At 34.0% G+C, this 17,991-nt stretch overlaps 1 protein-coding gene and 2 non-coding genes across 3 annotated transcripts in view; 1 reads left to right on the top strand and 2 right to left on the bottom strand.

Moving 5' to 3' along the window:
* Positions 1–17,991, top strand: part of RSPO2 (R-spondin 2) — a 262,417-nt gene that overhangs the window by 136,670 nt on the left and 107,756 nt on the right. The window lies entirely within an intron of this gene.
* LOC127546089 (small nucleolar RNA SNORA16B/SNORA16A family) lies at positions 5,913–6,037 on the bottom strand. Its single transcript, XR_007949950.1, has one exon. It is a non-coding gene; the product is annotated as a small nucleolar RNA SNORA16B/SNORA16A family (small nucleolar RNA).
* LOC127546088 (small nucleolar RNA SNORA16B/SNORA16A family) lies at positions 14,449–14,573 on the bottom strand. The gene has a single exon (XR_007949949.1). It is a non-coding gene; the product is annotated as a small nucleolar RNA SNORA16B/SNORA16A family (small nucleolar RNA).

The following is a 17,991-nucleotide window of genomic DNA, read 5'->3' as shown; positions in this document are numbered from 1 at the left end:
AATGCTTTTTCTGCATCTTTTGAGATGATCATATGGTTTTTGCTAATTTGGTTATTAATATGGCCAATTATACTAAGAGTTTTCCTAATATTGAACCAGCCCTGCATTCCTGGTATAAATCCTACTTGATCATGGTGTATTATCCTGGGGATAATTTTCTGTAGTCTTTTTGCTAATATCTTATGTATTAGCATCAATATTCATTAGGGAGATTGGTCTATAAATTTTTCTCTGTTTTCAACCTACCTGGTTTAGGTATCAGTACCATGTCTGTGTCATAAAAGGAATTTGGTAGGATTCCTTCATTTTCTATCTTTTCAAATAGTTTATATAGCATTGGGACTAATTGTTCTTTAACTGTTTGGTAGAATTCACATGTAAATCCATCTGGTCCTGGGATCTTTTCTTAGGGAGTTGATTAATAGCTTGTTCTATTTCTTTTTCTGAAATGGAACTATTTAAGCAATTTACTTCCTCCTCTGTTAATCTGGAAGCCTAAATTTTTGGAGGTAGTCATCCATTTCACTTAGGTTATCAAATTTATTGGCATAAAGTTGGGCAAAGTAACCCCTTATTATTTCTTTAATTTCCTCTTCATTGGTGGAAAGTTCTCCCTTTTCATTTTTAAGACTACTACTTTGATTTTCCTCTGTCCTTTTTCTAATCAGATTTACCAAGGGTTTATCAATTTTATTGTTTTTTTCATAAACAACTCTTAGTTTTATTTATTAGTTCAATAGTTGTTTTTGTTTTTTTTTAATTTCAATATTATTAGTTTCTCCTTTTAATTTTAGAATTTCAAATTTAGTAATTTGATTGGAGGTTTTTAATTTGGTCTTTTTCTAGCTTTTTAAATTCAATTCATTGATTTTATCTTTATTTTATTCCAAGTAAGTCTCTAAAGATATTAAATTTCCCCTTATTACTGCTTTGGCTTCATCCCACAAATTTTGGATTATGTCTTCTCATTGTCATTATCTTGAGTGAAATTATTGGGTCTATAATTTGCTGTTTTACCCAATCATTCTTTAAGATGAGATTATTTAGTTTCCAATTACTTTTTGGTCTGTTTACCCCTAACTTTTTGTTGAATGTAGTTTTTATTGCATTGTGATCTGAAAAGAAAACATTTACTATTTCTGTTTTCCTGCATTTTGAGGTCTTTATGTCCTAATATATGGTCAATTTTTGTTTAGGTTCCATGAACTGCTGAGAAGAAAGTATATTCCTTTCTGTCTCCATTCAGTTTTCTCCAAAGATCTATCATACCTAATTTTTCTAATATTCTATTTATCTCTTCAATTTTTTTTCTTGTTTTTTTTTTTTTTTTGTGGTTTGATTTATCTAATTCTGAGAGTGCAAGGTTGAGATCTCCCATTATTATAGTTTTGTTGTCTATTTCTTCTTGCACTCTCTTAACTTTTCCTTTAGGAAGTTAGATGCTATACCACTTAGTGCATATATGTTTAGTGTTGATATTGCTTCATTGTCTATGCTACCCATTAGCAAGATATAGTTTCCTTCCTCGTCTCTTTTAATTAGATCAATTTTTGCTTTTGCTTGATGTGAGATAAGGATGGCTACCCCTGCTTTTTTGGCTTCACCTGAAGCATATTAGACTCTGCTCCAGCCTTTTACCTTTACTTGTATGTATCTCCCTGCTTTAAATGTGTTTCCTGTAAATAACATATTGTAGGTTTCTGACTTTTGATCCAGTCTGCTATCTGTCTCAGCTTAATGGGAGAGTTCATCCCATTCACATTTATGGTTAAAATTACTAGTTCTGTATTTTCTGCCATCTTATATGCCCAGATTATGCTTTTCTTTTTCTTATCCCCCCTAACCCTCTTTCCTAGTTTTAAACTTATGGGCCCCACTTATATCATGCCACTCACCCTCTTTAGGAGCCCTTCCTCCCCCCTTCGAATCTCTTCCCCTTATTGTTCCCTTCCCTTATTATTCTTTTCCTTTTTCCTCTCCCCCTTTTTAATGAGGTGAAAGAAGATTCTCTGTAAAACAAATATGGCAATTATTTTTTCTTTGAGCCAACTCTGATGAGATTAGTATTCACACAATGTTCCTCCCCCTCTCTAAATTCCTTCAGATATGATAGGTTTCCTTTGCCTCTCCATGGGATATAGTTTCCTTCTTTTTATCCCTCTTTCCCCCTTTTCTATCACCTTTCCATTTCTACTTCCCTTTTTTATGTTATAGCAGTAAAATCAAATTATACAGGTAGTGTTTATATATATCCACAACAGAATTATAGTTCTCAAGAGTTCCTTTTACCTTTTCTGCTTCTCTTGAGTCCTATGGTTGGAGATCAAATTTTTTGTTTAGTTCTGTTTTTTTCCCTTAGAAACAAGTGGAATTTATCTGTCTCATTAAATGTCCATCTTCTTCCCTGGAAGAAAATGCTCAGCTTGGCTGGGTAATTTATTCTTGGTTGCATTCCAAGTTCTTTTGCCTTTCGGAATATCAGATTCCAGGCCCTTCAATCCCTTAATGCAGAGGCAACCAGATCTTGAGTGATCCTTATTGTGGCACCTCAATATTTGAATTTTTTTTTTCTGGCTACTTGTAATATTTTTTTCTTTAATCTGTTTATCTCCTTTTGTAAATATTTTATTTAATTTTTAGAATAATATTGGAACCTAAAGACAACACAGAGAAATTATGACCTATCCATTGTAATGTAGTGGAGAGGGTACTGGATTTGGAGAATAAAGCTTGGGTTCAAATTCTGATTCTGATAGTTGTTAGTTATGTGATCTTGGGCAAGATATAAGTCCTCTGGTCCTCAGTTTTCTAATCTGTAAAAGAAGTTGGACTAGATGATCTTTGAGCTCTCATTCAGCTCTAGGTCATGATCAGTGTTCCAAATGATTAGTGAGAAAGTTAGAAGCATAACCCTAAGTTTACTGACTCCAAATCTAAATGTTTCAGAAAGTCAGGAAATGCTCATTAGTTACTTAACCTTAAGAGAATCACTACATCTTATAGACTTGTTCTGAGAATAATTTTCTTTTTTTAGGTAATGCTTTATATATTTTTCCACCTTTCAATTGACTTTCCTATTATCACCAATTCAATCCTTATCTGTTATTTTTGAACCTAAATACATTAAATTGAAAGCACAGAGTTTTGTTATGTACCTGCTATATGCACTTCATTCTGTGCTTATTTTAAACTTTTTTTTCTATTATCACCCTCCCCAAATGTCCTTTTTTGTGTGTGTGCTTGACCTTAAGAATTCATGCCACTTCTTGGACATCTCTGTGGCTAGTTGAGACTGTGTTGCCTTTAATCTTATATCCTATGAGGTGACCTACATCTTTCTCCTAAATAGGGTTATCTCCAGACTTAGAAGTCAGGCCTCCTTCTGTCCTCAGCTAAAAATAAGAAATAGTTTGCTCTGGGCTCAAGATGGCCAGGGAAGGTCACTCAGTTGATTTGGCTTTTTGCCTCTTGCTATTCTCCTAAGATTGGGCCAACTATAACAATCAGGATGAGTTTTCTGGCCTATTTTTTAGATAACACTTGCTTCTAGATTTAGCTTCTACTCATGTGGGAGTTGTTAGAAAAGCAGAATTTTGGTAAAGCTTTTTAAAAAAAAACTTCTTAGAATTATTTATAAGTAATTGTGAGTCTTTGAGAAGGAATTATAAACAAGTGTTTAAAGTTATTGTTAAAAGCCTGAAAACAGCTAAACAAGTTTTAAAAGTCTTCATAATTCAAAATGGCACATTTATACTATTTCAGTGTCAGAGGTCTTTAGATGTGCCTCAAGATTTAAAGGAAAAATGACTCAAGTTATCCTGCTAACATATTCAATTTTTTTTTGTTGTTTGTTTCACTGGGCAGTGAGAATCTTTTGGTCTTTGTCTAAAAGCTAACCTAATGAAATAATGCTCTAGTCATGTCAGTTATGGACTAATTCCCTCTTATCTTTAGTGACTTGCTTTCAGAACATATTTTCTGAAGATGGTCAGTATGGACAGTGGAAATGAACTTTTGGATTTGGATTTGGAGTCATAGAACCTACCTTAACATTCTGGCTGTTTGACCTTGAGCAATTTTCCATCTATTTTTTTTCTTAATGAAGTTATTAGACTAGTTTGCTTTTAATATTCCTTCTACTACTAGAACAGAAACCTCAGTTTAAGTGTAAAGTACACTTAAAGAACATTGGTCAATCAACTAATTTCCTTTCTAAACAGCATAAGCGTGAACAGTAAGCCATTTAGGAAATTTCATGTGTATTATTTCTCCTTTCTGAATTACATTCTTAATTCTTAGTCATGCTTCCTCCACAAAACACAATTTTTTCATGTATATGTATGTTCGTGTATATCCATTCTTCCCAACTCTTGTCTGTGTTCTCAATGCATTACAATGCATTGAGGAACCTTTGACATTGCATTAATTTCATTGAAGCAAACAGCCTTACCATTTCTTAACCTCTGCTCTTGCTTTATCCACCACAGACTCATTTCTTTATGATAAGTTATTTCTCATAAAGAGAAATGCCACTTTTTCTGTTTTGTAGCATGTCTTTTACTAATATCCATCAATCATGTTTCTTCATTGTCTTCTACTTTGCTCATGACTTTAGTTCTTAGAAAATTGTGCTAATTCTTATTTAGCAGCCATATAAAATCACTGAACAACTCTTAGCACTGGTACGATGGATCTTTCCCTCCTCCTAGAAGGTATGTTGGAGTAATTGGAAATATTGCACTGTTTTCTGAAGGCAGTCCAGTTCATTGAATTCCTTGCTTTAATTCTGGGTCAATTTCATTTCTAGTCCACAGTATTTGATTAAAATAGATGAACCAATTTACAAGTTTTCTAGATTGTCCATTAGATTATATAACATATAACCTGGGCTATATTCATGTGAACTATTTGTGCCCAATCTGTGGTTGAGCATTACAAGCTCATGTTAGGCTGAGCAGCTTCAATCAGATACCCTGTAATTTGATTTTAACAAAGTGATGTCATTGTGGTCCTCTTGGAGAATGAAGGACAACAACCAACCATCCAAATGGTCAGTAAGAATTCTTATTCATTTGATTATTTTAATTTTTTTTCCATTGAGAATGCGCCATATTTTCATTATAGTGATTATCGATCTTGGGCTGAATTGTAGTATATTTAAGACATTTTTAAATTTTTGCCAGGACCTATTATTTTAGCTTTGTAGAAGAACTCCAAGTATGGAAATTCCCTTTTCAGATTGGCAGCCATTTGTAACTGGCAATCTTAAAGAATTGCTGGAGAATTGAGAGATTTAGATGACTTATTCATAGTCACATAGCCACCAATAGAAAAATATTCCTTCAGGTAAGAGATTGCTTCATATTTATCTTTGAATCCCCAGTGGCTAGTATAGTACCTTGTTCTCTTAAAAAAATAATCAGACCTGTGAATTTTAAAATTGTTGTAATGTTTCATGTAAGAATTTCTATGATGATGGATCAGCACCTTCTCTACATCATAAAATTTTGAAGATTGCTTGGGGTAAGTGAGAAGCTAAATTAATTTCCTAGTCACATAGCCAATGTGTCAAAGACAGGTCTTGAATACAAGTATTCCAGACTCTAAAGCCAGATCTTTCTAAAATGTTAAGTCTGCCTCTCCCTGCTTTGCACACATAGGCATAAAATTTTGGGATAAATCATATTTCATGTGTCAAAGGTACAACTTGAATTTTGAGCTTCCATTCTTAAAAGCTGGCCATCTTTAGAGAACCAAGAATTGAGCTTGCTCTTACTACTCTTTATTGACCAAAACTTTATATTCCCCACTACTCTTGAGTATATTGATCACTATTATTATTGATTTTTAAAAGTAAGTGAAGATAATTATTTTGGTCTTTGGTGCATATGTTATTCTTTTTTTTTTTTTTCTTGTGTCTTTTCCCACAATGTTGCTGTCCTGTTACAGTGTTAAATAGAACAACGACCATTGGGAAACTGTCACTCTGGAATCCTTTTGCATATATTATTCTAATAATATATAGAGAGTATTGATACTCAGGTTACAGAATGAATTGTAGAATTGACATTTTTATATTTTAGTCTTCTGACTCTATGTTCTGTGATTTTTAGATAATGAGGATTACATAGAGGAGAAAAATATAGTATAATATATCTTGCCACTGGATCCAGATGGCTCTTGAGGGGAAAATAAGGCAGGTTACCTTTCACAGCCCTCACTCACTTAAATCCAATTCACTTGCATATTATAGCATCAACTCCCTCATGTCATGGTCCTCTTTGAGAACAAAGGACAAATAACAGCCTTCATGAGTAAAGCTAACCCACAAACTGAAATTGATCAGTTGAAAGATTCCCTCTTTCCTTTCCTTCTTTCCTTCCTTTCTTCCTTCCTCCCTCCTTTTCTTTTCCCCTACTTTCCTTCCTTCTTTTCTTCCTTCCCTCTCCCCTTCTCTCCTTTAGTCTCTCCCTTCCCTGACTCCCTCCCTCCCTCTCTCCTTTACTTCTTCCCTCTCTGCTTCCTTCCTTCCTTTCCTTCTTTCCCTTCTTTTCTCCCTCTGTACATATAGGGAATCAGATATTTACAGATACTTTTAAAATTATTTTTTTCTTTTTTGCACCTCTGAACTCTCCCAAAGACATCTAGGGGTTACTGGCTAGATTTCTTTCTTAAGCACCAGGCTTTAAACCAAAATCAATCTGATTCTAATTGACCACCAATACTTCCTAGGCCAAGCCCCATTTGTTCAATTTTTGGGGGGTCCTGATTGACTCAGATTGAATGTAAATTGCAATCATTTCTGCTTTGGCCAGGAATCCTGATGGTCTTACCCTCCCAGAATCATTCATTCATTTATTTATTTAGATTTTTTTTTTTTTTTTTGCAATAGGTGATTCTTTGTTTCAGTTGCTACCTAGCCTTAATTACTGAATGGGTGTGTCGCAATCAAACTGGGACCTGTTGAAGACCTTAGGTTAAAAAGGCCAATTTCATACCAGAGCCATTTCCAGTCTTCTTGATCTATATCTTGCCCCTGGGCCTAGATGGATCTGGAGGGGAAAGGGAGACAGGTGACATTGCAAAGCCAAGTCACTTCTATGTCATGGCATCACCTCCCTCATATCATAAGAGAAGCTCATTAGGATTTATCTTGCAGAGTGTCTTTAGTTTAATTTGAGAGTAAAGTTCATATAAAATGATGAAAGTGGATGACCATGTTAAGCAGGAAGTAGATAGTGAAGAATGTGTTAATTGAAATTGAATCACACAAAGAATGTGAAACCATCTGGAAAGAATACGCTAAGAAGGACTGTTAAATTAGATGACACAGTAGCTAGCAATGGATCCTGAAATTGGGAAGACCTAGATCCTGTCTGACCTCTGACACTTAGTAGTTGTATAACTTCAGCAACCTCTGTCTGCTTTAGTTTCCTTAATGACAAAAGGCTATAATAGTAGTACCTACTTCTCAAGATTATTGTAAGGAACAAATAAGATAATAATTGCAAAGTATTTAGCATGATACCTGTCACATAGTAGGCACTTCCTAGTCACTTCTCCACTCTTTCCCTATGAGTTTTGCTTCCTATGTCCTGGGTTTGTTGAAAAGACTCACTGCTGAACGAGAACACTAGAAAGAGAGCAATGCAGAAAAGTCTGGTTTTATTCTTGTATGTCAACTGCTCCAAGTGCCTTGAATAGTGAAATAGTTAAGTTAACCAATTTATTTGACTGTCAAGTGCTATCACTTAATAATTGCACCGGTTTCTGTTGTGATCAGTGTTTCCAAAAAAGACCTCATTTTCTTTTTCTTTCTTTCTTTCTTTTTTATTTTTTCTAGTTTTTTGGGAGTCTGATTGCTATAGCACTAAATAAATAGATTAGTTTAGGTAGTCTTGTCATCTTTATTATATTTGCTCACCCTATCCAAGAGCATTTAATATTTTTCCAGTTGGTTAGATCAGACTTAATTTGTGTGGAAAGTGTTTTGTAGTTTTGCTCATAAAGTTTCTGATTTTCCTTTGGGAGATAGATTCCTAAATATTTTATGCTATTAGTACTTACTTTAAATGGAATTTCTCTTTGTAACTATAACTTTTGGATTTTGTTAGTGATATATAAGAATGCTGATGACTTATATAGGCTTATTTTGTATCCTAGAACTTTGCTAAAGGTGTGGATTATTTCTAATCATGTTTTAATAGAATCTCTGCGGTTCTCTAAGTATACCATCATATCATCAGCAAAGAGAAATACTTTGGTTTCCTCATTGCCTACTCTAATTCCTTTAATCTCTTTCTCAACTCTTATTACCAAAGTTAGCATTTCTAATACAATATTGAATAATAACGGTGATAGTGGGCAACCTTGTTTCATTCTTGATCTTATTGGGAATGGTGACAGTTTGTGCTCGTTACATATGATACTTACTGCTGGTTTTAAATAGATGCTCCTGATTATTTTAAGGAAAAGTCCATTTATTCCTATAATCTCAAGACTTTTTAATAGGAATGGATGTTGGATTTGATAAAATGCTTTTTCTGCATCTATTGAGATGATCATATGGTTTTTGTTAATTTGATTATTAATATGGCCAATTATACTAATAGTTTTCCTAATATTGAACCAGCCCTGCATTCCTGGTATAAATCCTATTTGATCATGGTGTATTATCCTGGGGATAATTTTCTGTAGTCTTTTTGCTAATATCTTATGTATTAGCATCAATATTCATTAGGGAGATTGGTCTATAATTTTTTTTCTCTGTTTTCAACCTATCTGGTTTAGGTATCAGTACAATGTCTGTGTCATAAAAGGAATTTGGTAGGATTCCTTCATTTTCTATCTTTTCAAATAGTTTATATAGCATTGGGACTAATTGTTCTTTAACTGTTTGGTAGAATTCACATGTAAATCCATCTGGTCCTGAGGATCTTTTCTTAGGGAGTTGATTAATAGCTTGTTCTATTTCTTTTTCTGAAATGGAACTATTTAAACAATTTACTTCCTCCTCTGTTAATCTGGAAGCCTAAATTTTTGGAGGTAGTCATCCATTTCACTTAGGTTATCAAATTTATTGGCATAAAGTTGGGCAAAGTAACCCCTTATTATTTCTTTAATTTCTTCTTCATTGGTGGAAAGTTCTCCCTTTTCAATTTTAAGACTACTACTTTGATTTTCCTCTGTCCTTTTTCTAATCAGATTTACCAAGGGTTTATCAATTTTATTGTTTTTTTTCATAAACAACTCTTAGTTTTATTTATTAGTTCAATAGTTGTTTTTGTTTTTTTTACTTTCAATATTATTAGTTTTTCCTTTTAATTTTAGAATTTCAAATTTAGTAATTTGATTGGAGGTTTTTAATTTGGTCTTTTTCTAACTTTTTAAATTCAATTCATTGATCTTCTCTTTCTCTATTTTATTCCAAGTAAGCCTCTAAAGATATTAAATTTCCCCTTATTACTGCTTTGGCTTCATCCCACAAATTTTGGATGATGTCTTCTCATTGTCATTATCTTGAGTGAAATTATTGTGTCTATAATTTGCTGTTTTACCCAATCATTCTTTAAGATGAGATTATTTAGTTTCCAATTACTTTTTGGTCTGTTTACCCCTAACTTTTTGTTGAGTGTAGTTTTTATTGCATTGTGATCTGAAAAGAAAACATTTACTATTTCTGTTTTCCTGCATTTTGAGGTCTTTATGTCCTAATATATGGTCAATTTTTGTTTAGGTTCCATGAACTGCTGAGAAGAAAGTATATTCCTTTCTGTCTCCATTCAGTTTTCTCCAAAGATCTATCATACCTAATTTTTCTAATATTCTATTTATCTCTTCAATTTTTTTCTTGTTTTTTTTTGTGGTTTGATTTATCTAATTCTGAGAGTGCAAGGTTGAGATCTCCCATTATTATAGTTTTGTTGTCTATTTCTTCTTGCAACTCTCTTAACTTTTCCTTTAGGAAGTTAGATGCTATACCACTTAGTGCATATATGTTTAGTGTTGATATTGCTTCATTGTCTATGCTACCCATTAGCAAGATATAGTTTCCTTCCTCGTCTCTTTTAATTAGATCAATTTTTGCTTTTGCTTGATGTGAGATAAGGATGGCTACCCCTGCTTTTTGGCTTCACCTGAAGCATATTAGACTCTGCTCCAGCCTTTTACCTTTACTTGTATGTATCTCCCTGCTTTAAATGTGTTTCCTGTAAATAACATATTGTAGGTTTCTGACTTTTGATCCAGTCTGCTATCTGTCTCAGCTTAATGGGAGAGTTCATCCCATTCACATTTATGGTTAAAATTACTAGTTCTGTATTTTCTGCCATCTTATATGCCCAGATTATGCTTTTCTTTTTCTTATCCCCCCTAACCCTCTTTCCTAGTTTTAAACTTATGGGCCCCACTTATATCATGCCACTCACCCTCTTTAGGAGCCCTTCCTCCCCCCTTCGAATCTCTTCCCCTTATTGTTCCCTTCCCTTATTATTCTTTTCCTTTTCCCTCTCCCCCTTTTTAATGAGGTGAAAGAAGATTCTCTGTAAAACAAATATGGCAATTATTTTTTCTTTGAGCCAACTCTGATGAGATTAGTATTCACACAATGTTCTTCCCCCTCTCTAAATTCCTTCAGATATGATAGGTTTCCTTTGCCTCTTCATGGGATATAGTTTCCTTCTTTTTATCCCTCTTTCCCCTTTTTCTATCACCTTTCCATTTCTACTTCCCTTTTTTATGTTATAGCAGTAAAATCAAATTATACAGGTAGTGTTTATATATATCCACAACAGAATTATAGTTCTCAAGAGTTCCTTTTACCTTTTCTGCTTCTCTTGAGTCCTATGGTTGGAGATCAAATTTTTTGTTTAGTTCTGTTTTTTTTTCCCTTAGAAACAAGTGGAATTCATCTGTCTCATTAAATGTCCATCTTCTTCCCTGGAAGAAAATGCTCAGCTTGGCTGGGTAATTTATTCTTGGCTGCATTCCAAGTTCTTTTGCCTTTCGGAATATTAGATTCCAGGCCCTTCAATCCCTTAATGCAGAGACAACCAGATCTTCAGTGATCCTTATTGTGGCACCTCAATATTTGAATTTTTTTTCTGGCTGCTTGTAATATTTTTTCTTTAATCTGTTTATCTCCTTTTTAAAATATTTTATTTAATTTTTAGAATAATACTGGAACCTAAAGACAACACAGAGAAATTATGACCTATCCATTGTAATGTAGTGGAGAGGGTACTGGATTTGGAGAATAAAGCTTGGGTTCAAATTCTGATTCTGATAGTTGTTAGTTATGTGATCTTGGGCAAGATATAAGTCCTCTGGTCCTCAGTTTTCTAATCTGTAAAAGAAGTTGGACTAGATGATCTTTGAGCTCTCATTCAGCTCTAGGTCATGATCAGTGTTCCAAATGATTAGTGAGAAAGTTAGAAGCATAACCCTAAGTTTACTGACTACAAATCTAAATGCTTCAGAAAGTCAGGAAACGCTCATTAGTTACTTAACCTTAAGAGAATCACTACATCTTATAGACTTGTTCTGAGAATAATTTTCTTTTTTTAGGTAATGCTTTATATATTTTTCCACCTTTCAATTGACTTTCCTATTATCACCAATTCAATCCTTATCTGTTATTTTTGAACCTAAATACATTAAATTGAAAGCACAGAGTTTTGTTATGTACCTGCTATATGCACTTCATTCTGTGCTTATTTTAAACTTTTTTTTTTCCATTATCACCCTCCCCAAATGTCCTTTTTTGTGTGTGTGCTTGACCTTAAAAATTCATGCCACTTCTTGGACATCTCTGTGGCTAGTTGAGACTGTGTTGCCTTTAATCTTATATCCTATGAGGTGACCTATATCTTTCTCCTAAATAGGGTTATCTCCAGACTTAGAAGTCAGGCCTCCTTCTGTCCTCAGCTAAAAATAAGAAATAGTTTGCTCTGGGCTCAAGATGGCCAGGGAAGGTCACTCAGTTGATTTGGCTTTTTGCCTCTTGCTATTCTCCTAAGATTGGGCCAACTATAACAATCAGGATGAGTTTTCTGGCCTATTTTTTAGATAACACTTGCTTCTAGATTTAGCTTCTACTCATGTGGGAGTTGTTAGAAAAGCAGAATTTTGGTAAAGCTTTTTTAAAAAAAAACTTCTTAGAATTATTTATAAGTAATTGTGAGTCTTTGAGAAGGAATTATAAACAAGTGTTTAAAGTTATTGTTAAAAGCCTGAAAACAGCTAAACAATTTTTAAAAGTCTTCATAATTCAAAATGGCACATTTATACTATTTCAGTGTCAGAGGTCTTTAGATATGCCTCAAGATTTAAAGGAAAAATGATTCAAGTTATCCTGCTAACATATTCAATTTTTTTTTTGTTTGTTTGTTTCATTGGGCAGTGAGAATCTTTTGGTCTTTGTCTAAAAGCTAACCTAATGAAATAATGCTCTAGTCATGTCAGTTATGGACTAATTCCCTCTTATCTTTAGTGACTTGCTTTCAGAACATATTTTCTGAAGATGGTCAGTATGGACAGTGGAAATGAACTTTTGGATTTGGATTTGGAGTCATAGAACCTACCTTAACATTCTGGCTGTTTGACCTTGAGCAATTTTCCATCTATTTTTTTTCTTAATGAAGTTATTAGACTAGTTTGCTTTTAATATTCCTTCTACTACTAGAACAGAAACCTCAGTTTAAGTGTAAAGTACACTTAAAGAACATTGGTCAATCAATTAATTTCCTTTCTAAACAGCATAAGCGTGAACAGTAAGCCATTTAGGAAATTTCATGTGTATTATTTCTCCTTTCTGAATTACATTCTTAATTCTTAGTCATGCTTCCCCCACAAAACACAATTTTTTCATGTATATGTATGTTCGTGTATATCCATTCTTCCCAACTCCTGTCTGTGTTCTCAATGCATTACAATGCATTGAGGAACCTTTGACATTGCATTAATTTCATTGAAGCAAACAGCCTTACCATTTCTTAACCTCTGCTCTTGCTTTATCCACCACAGACTCATTTCTTTATGATAAGTTATTTCTCATAAAGAGAAATGCCACTTTTTCTGTTTTGTAGCATGTCTTTTACTAATATCCATCAATCATGTTTCTTCATTGTCTTCTACTTTGCTCATGACTTTAGTTCTTAGAAAATTGTGCTAATTCTTATTTAGCAGCCATATAAAATCACTGAACAACTCTTAGCACTGGTATGATGGATCTTTCCCTCCTCCTAGAAGGTATGTTGGAGTAATTGGAAATATTGCACTGTTTCCTGAAGGCAGTCCAGTTCATTGAATTCCTTGCTTTAATTCTGGGTCAATTTCATTTCTAGTCCACAGTATTTGATTAAAATAGATGAACCAATTTACAAGTTTTCTAGATTGTCCATTAGATTATATAACATATAACCTGGGCTATATTCATGTGAACTATTTGTGCCCAATCTGTGGTTGAGCATTACAAGCTCATGTTAGTCTGATCAGCTTCAGTCAGATACCCTGTAATTTGATTTTAACAAAGTGATGTCATTGTGGTCCTCTTGGAGAATGAAGGACAGCAACCAACCATCCAAATGGTCAGTAAGAATCCTTATTCATTTGATTATTTTAATTTTTTTTCCATTGAGAATGGGCCATATTTTCATTATAATGATTATCGATCTTGGGCTGAATTGTAGTATATTTAAGACATTTTTAAATTTTTGCCAGGACCTATTATTTTAGCTTTGTAGAAGAACTCCCAGTATGGAAATTCCCTTTTCAGATTGGCAGCCATTTGTAACTGGCAATCTTAAAGAATTGCTGGAGAATTGAGAGATTTAAATGACTTATTCATAGTCACATAGCCACCAATAGAAAAATATTCCTTCAGGTAAGAGATTGCTTCATATTTATCTTTGAATCCCCAGTGGCTAGTATAGTACCTTGTTCTCTTAAAAAAATAATCAGACCTGTGAATTTTAAAATTGTTGTAATGTTTCATGTAAGAATTTCTATGATGATGGATCAGCACCTTCTCTACATCATAAAATTTTGAAGATTGCTTGGGGTAAGTGAGAAGCTAAATTAATTTCCTAGTCACATAGCCAATGTGTCAAAGACAGGTCTTGAATACAAGTATTCCAGACTCTAAAGCCAGATCTTTCTAAAATGTTAAGTCTGCCTCTCCCTGCTTTGCACACATAGGCATAAAATTTTGGGGATAAATCATATTTCATGTGTCAAAGGTACAACTTGAATTTTGAGCTTCCATTCTTAAAAGCTGGCCATCTTTAGAGAACCAAGAATTGAGCTTGCTCTTACTACTCTTTATTGACCAAAACTTTATATTCCCCACTACTCTTGAGTATATTGATCACTATTATTATTGATTTTTTTAAAGTAAGTGAAGATAATTATTTTGGTCTTTGGTGCATATGTTATTCTTTTTTTTTTTTCTTGTGTCTTTTCCCACAATGTTGCTGTCCTGTTACAGTGTTAAATAGAACAACGACCGTTGGGAAACTGTCACTCTGGGATCCTTTTGCATATATTATTCTAATAATATATAGAGAGTATTGATACTCAGGTTACAGAATGAATTGTAGAATTGACATTTTTATATTTTAGTCTTCTGACTCTATGTTCTGTGATTTTTAGATAATGAGGATTACATAGAGGAGAAAAATATAGTATAATATATCTTGCCACTGGATCCAGATGGCTCTTGAGGGGAAAATAAGGCAGGTTACCTTTCACAGCCCTCACTCACTTAAATCCAATTCACTTGCATATTATAGCATCAACTCCCTCATGTCATGGTCCTCTTTGAGAACAAAGGACAAATAACAGCCTTCATGAGTAAAGCTAACCCACAAACTGAAATTGATCAGTTGAAAGATTCCCTCTTTCCTTTCCTTCTTTCCTTCCTTTCTTCCTTCCTCCCTCCTTTTCTTTTCCCCTACTTTCCTTCCTTCTTTTCTTCCTTCCCTCTCCCCTTCTCTCCTTTAGTCTCTCCCTTCCTTCCCTGACTCCCTCCCTCCCTCTCTCCTTTACTTCTTCCCTCTCTGCTTCCTTCCTTCCTTTCCTTCTTTCCCTTCTTTTCTCCCTCTGTACATATAGGGAATCAGATATTTACAGATACTTTTAAAATCATTTTTTTCTTTTTTGCACCTCTGAACTCTCCCAAAGACATCTAGGGGTTACTGGCTAGATTTCTTTCTTAAGCACCAGGCTTTAAACCAAAATCAATCTGATTCTAATTGACCACCAATACTTCCTAGGCCAAGCCCCATTTGTTCAATTTTGGGGGGGTCCTGATTGACTCAGATTTAATGTAAATTGCAATCATTTCTGCTTTGGCCAGGAATCCTGATGGTCTTACCCTCCCAGAATCATTCATTCATTTATTTATTTAGATTTTTTTTTTTTTTTTTTGCACTAGGTGATTCTTTGTTTCAGTTGCTACCTAGCCTTAATTACTGAATGGGTGTGTCTCAATCAAACTGGGACCTGTTGAAGACCTTAGGTTAAAAAGGCCAATTTCATACCAGAGCCACTTCCAGTCTTCTTGATCTATATCCTGCCCCTGGGCCTAGATGGATCTGGAAGGGAAAGGGAGACAGGTGACATTGCAAAGCCAAGTCACTTCTATGTCATGGCATCACCTCCCTCATGTCATAAGAGAAGCTCATTAGGATTTATCTTGCAGAGTGTCTTTAGTTAAATTTGAGAGTAAAGTTCATATAAAATGATGAAAGTGGATGACCATGTTAAGCAGGAAGTAGATAGTGAAGAATGTGTTAATTGAAATTGAATCACACAAAGAATGTGAAACCATCTGGAAAGAATACGCTAAGAAGGACTATTAAATTAGATGACACAGTAGCTAGCAATGGATCCTGAAATTGGGAAGACCTAGATCCTGTCTGACCTCTGACACTTAGTAGTTGTATAACTTCAGCAACCTCTGTCTGCTTTAGTTTCCTTAATGACAAAAGGCTATAATAGTAGTACCTACTTCTCAAGATTATTGTAAGGAACAAATAAGATAATAATTGCAAAGTATTTAGCATGATACCTGTCACATAGTAGGCACTTCCTAGTCACTTCTCCACTCTTTCCCTATGAGTTTTGCTTCCTATGTCCTGGGTTTGTTGAAAAGACTCACTGCTGAAAGAGAACACTAAAAAGAGAGCAATGCAGAAAAGTCTGGTTTTATTCTTGTATGTCAACTGCTCCAAGTGCCTTGAATAGTGAAATAGTTAAGTTAACCAATTTATTTGACTGTCAAGTGCTATCACTTAATAATTGCACCGGTTTCTGTTGTGATCAGTGTTTCCAAAAAAGACCTCATTTTCTTTTTCTTTCTTTCTTTCTTTTTATTTTTATAATAGCTTTTTATTTATAAGTTATATGCATGAGTAATTTTACAGTAGTGACAATTGCCAAATCTTTTGTTCCAATTTTTCCCCTCCTTCTCCCCACCCCCTCTCCTAGAAGACAGGATGACCAGTAGATGTTAAATATATTAAAGTATAAATTAAATACAAAATAAGTATACATGACCAAACTGTTATTTTGCTACAAAAAAGAATCAGACTCTGAAATATTGTACAATTAGCCTGTGAAGGAAATCCAAAATGCAGGCAGGCAAAAATATAGGGAATGGGAATTCAATGTAATGGTTCTTAGTCATCTCCCAGAGTTCTTTTGCTGGGTGTAGCTGGTTCAGTTCATTACTGTTCAATTGGAACTAATTTGGTTCATCTCATTGCTGAAGGTGGCCAGGTCCATCAGAATTGATCATCATATAATATTGTGGTTGAAGTATATAATCTCCTGTCCCTACTCGCTCAGCATCAGTTCGTATAAGTTCCTCCAGGCCTTTCTGAAATCATCCTGTTGAAGACCTCATTTTCTTAACCTTATATCACCTTACTTTTCTTTTTTGGAAGATATTGGCACTTTTCTAGTTAACCAAATATCCCAGAAACCTTCCAGTTTGTTAGTTGTCAAGTCTATTGGGTTTTATGTTCACAACTTTATGAATGTCTTTTGTTTTTCTCCACTTATAATACAATTACTCTATTCATGTCCTGGACTTTTGTAATAAAAATTTTGTAATTAAAAAAAAAAAGTCCATGGCTGGACTTTTGTAATAAGCTTTTGTCTCCTGATTGGTCTTTCCTTTTCCATTCTATCTTCTATGCAGATGCTAATTCATACTTCTTAATTATGGATCTTACTATGTCAATCCCTGATCTCAAGAAGCTTTAGTAACTCCCTATTGTCAAATAGAGTATGGGTTAGGGTTACATACTCTTTTGTTTGGTATTTAAAGTATTTGAAATTCCATACCATAACTCCAGTCTAGTTTTGCAGGTTAATTACAGTTATTCTCCTTCTTGTATTTATAGATTTGTAGATGGAAGGAATGTTAGAGATAATTGAGTCCAACTTACTTATTTTACAGATGAGGAAACTGAGGCACAGACAAGTTAAATGAATTGCTAGGATCACAAATCTAGTATCTGATGCAAGATTCAAACCCAAACTTTCCTAAATCCAAGCCCAGAAATCTGTGTCTTTCATCATTTGCACTACATTTTAGTCACATTGACAATGTTTCATTGCCCTTCTCTATGCCTTTTCATATACTGTCCTCAATGCCTAGAATATTCTCCTCATTTTTTTGTGTGTGTATGTGTGGAGAGAATTCTTTACCTTCCTTCAAGGTTCAATTCATTTATTATTTCCTTCAACAACCTATTCTGACTTTTAGTTACTCTTTCACCATCACTTTATTTTATTTTGTATATGTCTTTTATTTACATATTTATGTTAGAATGTAGTAGATTAGGGAGTAATTTAGACCTGCATTTGAAGAAGTTTACTTTGTTGTCTGTGTTTTAAAAAGAGGCTTAAGAGTAAAAACATTTGAAGCAGGAAGAAAATTAGGAGGCTGTTATAGTTGACTAGATAAGAAATGAAAATTACCTG

Source organism: Antechinus flavipes, chromosome 1 (genome assembly GCF_016432865.1).
Source record: "Antechinus flavipes isolate AdamAnt ecotype Samford, QLD, Australia chromosome 1, AdamAnt_v2, whole genome shotgun sequence".
Classification (NCBI taxonomy): Eukaryota; Metazoa; Chordata; class Mammalia; order Dasyuromorphia; family Dasyuridae; genus Antechinus; species Antechinus flavipes.
The sequence above is the reverse complement of the archived record's forward strand: the minus strand, read 5'-3'. Positions and strand labels throughout refer to the sequence as shown.